The sequence below is a fragment of the Camellia sinensis genome, chromosome 13, assembly GCF_055761805.1.
Source record: "Camellia sinensis isolate YWXY chromosome 13, ASM5576180v1, whole genome shotgun sequence".
Classification (NCBI taxonomy): domain Eukaryota; kingdom Viridiplantae; phylum Streptophyta; class Magnoliopsida; order Ericales; family Theaceae; genus Camellia; species Camellia sinensis.
Genome location: NC_138973.1, coordinates 69,936,925 through 69,944,426, shown reverse-complemented (window position 1 = coordinate 69,944,426; position 7,502 = coordinate 69,936,925).

The window sequence follows — 7,502 nt, the reverse complement described above, 5'->3', positions numbered from 1 at the left end:
TTCATCTGCCTTAAGCGGCTCTTTAGGATCCCCGATAAACTCGTCCGGATTACACCGGAAGAACTCCCTTTTCAAGAAGGAAGGCCCTGTCTCAGCTGCCTGATTCTCAGCTCTAAGAATACCCAAAGCTCCTGCTATCTCTCTGGCCAAGGCACCCATAGCCTGCTGACCCACTGGCTCGGCCACATTGGCCTGCCCAACTCCCTCCTGCACTGCCGGAATCTCACCCTGTGACGGTGCTTCCTGCCTCGCAGGTCTACCACGCCTAGCTCCTCTTCCTCGTCCTGACATCCTAATAAAGGCAACACAGAACATTAGCACATTCACGAATGTGCCGAAACTAAACACTCACGTCCTAATGCATGGACAACTGTAATTCACTCCACATAAGCACATAAACACATAAGCACTTACGAATTTCATTTCCGGATAATGATAGTCCCAAGGCGTTACTAGAGTTCCGGTTAGAAACAGCATTGATCAAGTGCTTTTCCAACAAGACTCCCAGAAACTCAAGGATCCAATCAACATCCCAGAAATTAAATCCCATACCCACATAGTCACATAAGCATGTTATCACTTAAGCACATAGCATATGATACTACATCTAAGTCTCTATCAAGCGAGACAAACCCATTGTGATCCTAAGCACTTCCCACGTACCCAAAGTATTCGAACCCGGTACGCTCTGATACCAAGTTGTAACGCCCTCAAAATAATAACAATAAACCCATCAGATAAGACATGCATTTACATTTAAACTAACCGCATTCCTTTCATTACATAAGTATTACATGTTAACCTCATAACAAAATGCCCTACGGGCTTACAGCTTTCCAAGTTAACACTTGGTTACAACAAAGAGTTCTAACTCGTTTACACATTAAGCCCTTGGCTTGAAATTACATGTAATACATCAAAAGTAAAACGACAAAACTATGCCCGCCACTAGCCTCCCAGCTATGTCCTTGGAGGTGGCATGCTTCCTGCACCTGAAAATGATATTCCCATATAGGGTGAGCCACAGCCCAGTAGAAATACACTAAACCAACCATGGACAATGACTAAAACATTAGAAATTGATAGTTGGCCAACACTGATACAATCACATAAATAACATATTTATGTCAACGACTTACAAGTCCCAATTACTTTTCATTTTCCCTTTAACAACAGATAAGCATGCTAGCTCTATCATCATTTCCACAGATATGTATAAAAACTATATCTCACATTCAGATGAGCATAAAAGCTAAATCCACATTCTCAACAGATATGTATAACTACAATATCCACAGATAAGCATACAAGCTATATCCACATTCTACAACAGATATGTATATCAACAATATCCACAGATAAGCATACAAGCTGTATCCACATTCTACAACAGATATGTATATCAACAATATCCACAGATAAGCATACAAGCTGTATCCACACTTCACTTCACAAAGATAAGCATATGAGCTCTATCTTCACTTCTCTAGACAAGCATATGAGCTCTGTCTACGGAGTTCATCCCCTATCTCCTCCCAATACCTATCCGGTTTAGAGGTACATCCCCTATCTTCCCCTAAACCGCGGAGTACATCCCCTATCTCCTCCTCTACACATAACGTATATAAACACATTGGTTCTATATACAATCACACAATACACACAATTAATGTATTCTATCAACCGTCAAGTTCCATGACACATTCCATTGATTAGTTTCCGTTTACCTAATCATCATGCATTGTCTACAACAATCTCGACTATCCTCCACCGATAGCCCAAAGCAGTTATTTCTAAAACAGAAAATAAATGCACAAATGGATATTCAATCAACATTTCATTTCCTCATTTCTCACCAATTAATTATCCCAATTAATTAAACAATGTAATTAGGCCATTTTCCATAATTACCATTTCAACCCTTAGGTTCCATTTACATCAATGATTCAACAATCATTCCATTTTTCCATGCCAAACATGCATCTAGGTTTATTATGAATAAAATCCCAACTTTTGTAAAATTACACAAAAGCCCCAAACTTCCACAAATTACCAAACCAAGCCCAACATCTCAAAATACCAAAATTTAAAGACAAAACCCATAGAGAGGAGTAGGTTATCCCTACCTTGAAGTTTTAGCCCAAAAGGAGATGAAGACTCCAAGATCAACTTGCTCCAATTCCAAACCTTTTCAGATTAAATCGAAGCTCTCAACGCCCTCTATCTTTTTAACAAAGGCCCTAGGCTAGATTCCCACCCTAGGGAGATCAAATCTTAGAGAGAGTGCAAGTTTAGAGAGAGAGAGTGTCGAATTTAGGTTTTGCTCAAAGAAAGGGACTGAAAAAGTGATGTTTAAGACGCTACTGTCCGCTGATATAAAACACCCTCGCTCGAGCGAAGGATTGGTCGCTCGAGCGACCAGACACAGAAAACTCTCGCTCGAGCCAAGAAGTCCTCGATCGAGCGAAGAAAAACCCAGACCGCTCGAGCCACGAAAAGCTCGCTCGAGCTAGAAACTACAACTCTCAGGTCCAGAACCGGGGCAACACTACTCTCGCTCGAGCGACAAACTCCTCGCTCGAGCGAAGGACCAAAAATCTGGGCAGCAACACTAGGCTCCCAAGCACAACCAACCTGTAACAAACCTGCCCAACACATCCCATAACTCAATATACAAAGTAAAGAGGATGAAAACTAGAAAATAAACAACTACCAACATCCACGGACACATGTCCGGATCACTGTACAACAAGGGTAAACCCGGGATCGCTATACTATCTGTCGAAAAAGGGAAAATGAAAAGTATTTTGGACTCATAAGTCGTATGACATAAATATGTGATTTATGTGATTGTATCAGTGTTGGCCATCTATCAATTGCTAATCTTTTAGTCATTGTTCATGCTTGATTTAGTATATTTCTACTGGGCTGTGGCTCACCCTATATGGGAATATCATTTTCAGGTACAGGAAGCATGCCACCTCCAAGGACATAGCTTGGGAGGCTAGAGGCGGACATACTTTTTGTCGTTTTACCTTTTTGATGTATTACATGTAAATTCAAGCCAAGGGCTTAATGTGTATGAGTTAGTACTCTTTTTGTTGTAACCAAGTGTTAACTTGGAAAGCTATAAGCCCGTAGGGCATTTGCTTTTGTTGTTAACATGTAATACTTATGTAATGAAATTCTGATAAATGTAAGAATGTGGAACTTTTACATATCAACGCATGTCTTATTTGTTGGGTTTAATGTTACTATTTTGAGGGCGTTACACCTGTTATATGTATGCAGAAGAAGTTGTTGGACCAACGAAGGTTGGCCTGAATGGAAGGGGCTCTGGTCGCTTAAGTAATTGGTCTCGGGTTCGAGTCCTTGTTGATGCAGCAAACTTTCTTGGGTGAGGTCCCCGCCTTGGCGCCTGACCGTACGTCAGAGGATTAGTCCTGGGTGAAGCCTGGGGATACCTTGGGAAACGAAAAAGAAGAATAAATTGGAATCCTCATTGTCAATTGTGGTCTATTTTTGTTCTGCTTTGTATATTTATATTCATTAGTTTGTATGGACTTTTCTATGCTTGATATTTTATTATTCAATCATGTAACGCCCGCACGCTTTAATCCTTTGGAGAGTGTGTTTAATATCCTTATTTTTATCTTGGGAGTCTTTGGAGTTGTTTTCTATTGGTTTTGAAGGAGTACAATCCGATTTAAACTCATTGGGTTTGTTCGTTCGTGTTTGTTCTTGTCAAAAGTTCCTTGGAAACTTAGAAACTTTGCCTTGTGGTCGACACTAGCCTTCCTAAGGGTCAACCCTTGCATGTTGTCATGTTTCTGGAGGCGTCGCTGGAAAATAGGGTAGACACGAGCCTTCCTAAGGGTCAACCCTTACTTGTTGGTGAAGTTTCTGGAGGTGTTGTTGGAAAATAGGGCAGACAACAGTCTGGGAGAGGGTCAACCCTCTTATGTTGCAGAATTTTTGTGTTAGTTGCTGGAAAATAGGGTCGACCCCCTCCTGTCAAAGGGTCGACCCCCTTGCTTGCACCAGATTGCCTTTTCTACATAAAGGGTCGACCCTCCTGCCCAAAGGGTCCACCCTGCGTGTTTTTTTTTTCCAGATTTTTGGGCTGGTTTAGACCCTACTTTTGGGGGATTTTTGACTTGTTCTTTTTATTTGATTTTGGGGCTATTATTCTATTATTACCTCGCTACTATAAATAGGCGCAAAACATATTTTCATTTCACTTTTCTTCTCTTTCCTGTCTCTCAAACTGTGAGTTTCTACTCTCTCTCCAAAACTCATGCTTTTGGCACTAAGATTTCTAGATCTACTCGCCTAGAGTGATCTTTTCACCATGGTCCTTTGAGAAAAGTGTAGATCTTGTCAAGGGCATCGTTTTGGTCAAAATAGTTCGTGGTTTCGTCACCTTTGATTTTTGGGTCACCATCTCTTGGCTTCAAGAGGTAGGGGTTTCTAGTTCTCTTTCAATACCTTCGTTTATGGATAGATTTGTGGTATTTTCTTTATACAAATACAAAAGTTTATATTTTCATGCATATTGTGATGAATCACAAGGTTGGGGGTTAGGGTTTGAAGAGAGTTGGGTTTATTTGTTGGGTTATGATCTTGGGTCATGAGTTTGGGTGTAAAAGTAATAGAAGGGCTGGAATAAAATGTGTTTTGTGAAAAGGTTTAATTTCGCTTAAAAACCCTAAGTTGATTCATGATGATAATTAATGATTTTGCGCAAATTGAAAGTAGAATCATGAAATTGAGGTATTGAGTTATAAATATAGAAGTTTAATTGAATTTTGGAAGTGTTTGAAAATCATGTTAAAAATTAGCGAATGAATCCTTATTATGGACATTGTAAATCATGCTATAATGTGAAATGAAGATTGGGGAAAATGATTTATTAATGATATGGATGGCATGAGCCTTGGGGTGAAATGATGAAATGAAAGTTTAAGAGTTCACCATGAATTATGTTGAATTGTGTTGAGTTATGTAGAATTGTGTTGACTAGGTTGAAGTGAGTTGACTATGTTGAATTGTGTTAATTATGTTGAATTGTGTCGAGTTATGTAGAATTGTGTTGAGTATGTTGAAGTGAGTTGACTATGTTGAATTGTGTTGAGTTGTGTTGGGTGTGTGGAGTATGGGTTGAGTTGTGTTGGGTCGTGTTGTGTTGGTACCCAAGTGGGGAGTTGAAAAATGGTTTTTCGGTACCCACAACCATCCGTATCATAGCCGGTAAATGTGGGGGATTGTTTTCAAAATTGAAAAATGGTTTTTCGGTGCCCATAATTGTCCGTATAATAGCCGGTAAATGTGGGGTTGGTTTGAATTCAGGGTGACCAATTGCCCTGTCTAGGCATATCATTGGACGAATGTGGGAAAAGTGTTTTTGGGTGTCCACACAGTCCTGCCGTATTGTAGCCGGCGAAAGTGAAAAAACGGTTGGTTTTCAAAAATGTTTTGGGTGCCCACGTCCTGCCGTATAATAGCTGGCAAATGTGAGGGATGGTTTTTAAAATGTTGAAAACAGTTTTCGAAAAGGACATGGTTTTTGAGAAAATGATTTTTGGGAGTTCACTTCCCGCCACATAATAGCCGGCAAAAGGTGGAATGTGCTATGAATTGGGTGCTTGCTATCCCGCCGTATCAAGTCAGCAAAAGATGGAATGTGTTGTGACGTGTGTTGAGGTCGGTGATGATATATGTGACCTGCGATGAACTTGTGAAATTACCATTTGATGTGTAAACGGGAACGAAATGGAAATGCATATAGAAGTTATTTGAAAGGAATGGATAATGAAATGGTAACTGGATAAGGGGTTAGTGATAAAGAACTCATCAGGTTGTTTGTATCTATAAGGAAAAAATTAAAAGTTTTGTTTTATGATTAATTGAGAAATTGAAGTAAAAGGATCTATTATCCTTGGGGTATGTTGAATTATGATTGATAATGCACATGTGGATATAATATAGTTGTGATATGTTGAATTATAGTTGATAATGCAAGTGTGGATGTGATGTAGTGGTTAGATAAGTAGGAGTTGAGTATGGGATAACAATTATTGACTATAAAAGAGATTTAGATTTTTGTATTGAGGAGTTACAGCAAATATGAATAGATGTGTGGGAATAGCACGCATGTGGGATGTTTTTGAAGTATTAAGGAACTTGAACTTGAGGTTATGACGTTATAACTAGAAAAGGGGAGAATGGGAAATAAAAGAAGAATATTTTGGAATGTGTTAATAAATATAAAATGATGTGGTTCCTTAAACATGTTCGTTTCCAAAAAGGATTTTTGGTTTTCTGATAAAAGGGATAGTTTTTGATGGTTAAAGGTTTTCCTTAAATGTTCAAATAAAATTTGAGAAAAAGGTACTCTATGTATGATATTTTGAAATTATAGAATGTCACCTACTATATGGTATCACCCTACATGCATGATCATTTCTATCTATAGGATGGTTATTATTTTAGAACTATGAGATTCCTACTGGGCAATTGTGCTCACCTCTTGTTGTTTCATTTTTTTTTTTACAGGAAGAGATTTCGGATTGATGGCTTGAAGGATTAGGAAGTTCATGTGTATCTTATGTGTAATCTCTTTGTACCTTGATGTTTGTACTTATTTATTTGTAACTCCGTAGCGGGAGCTTGGCATGTGTTTTTATTATTATTGGTGTACTTATCATGAGAGAGGACAAGTACTATGTTTCTATTACTCAATAGTAATAGATATTTTTAATTAAAAAAAAAAGACCTAAATTTCAGGCTTTTGGTAATGTTTCTGTGTAATTAAAATTGGAGCGTGACAAATCATATAGCCTGATTACCTTGTCTGGAGCCAAAACAACAGAAGCATCCAATATTATGAGTTGAGATTTCATCCTGTATGCAAGCCAACCAAGAAAGGTACTCCATAGGAGTGAATGAACCTTCTTTGTTTTCATCTGTCCTATACATTTAGCAATTTTCAGATTTTCATTTATAACTTATTTTCATTTTTGGTCTAATTTTTTTCCCTATTAGTTCTAACAAAGACTGAGCAAAGGAATGAATTAAGGAGCTACGGAGCTAATTACTACAGTTGCCTAAATCCTTGATTTCTATTTCCAGGTACGCCCTTCAATCTATGAATTACATATTCCCAAATTTTCTTTCTTCATTCACCAAAATTTTCATTCTAGGCCCTCATGTCATTTCCTTCTCTCTTCATTATATATCTCGTCGCATCTGTTCATATATATATATGGATTATTCGTGGTTATTTCCAAGTGTATGGATTTTGTTAATTTTTGTTTTTTAATCATTCTATTGGGTATTTTTTTGGAAGTTAAAATAAATTATAGACAGACTATTTGGCATTGAAAAGATTCAGACTCCTAAAAAAGTTGTTCTAATTTAATCATAGTGACATGACAGATTATCTCACAAATTTTTGATTTGTTGCAATTCAACCATCCCCATCTTTGCGGTTGATCCTCTCC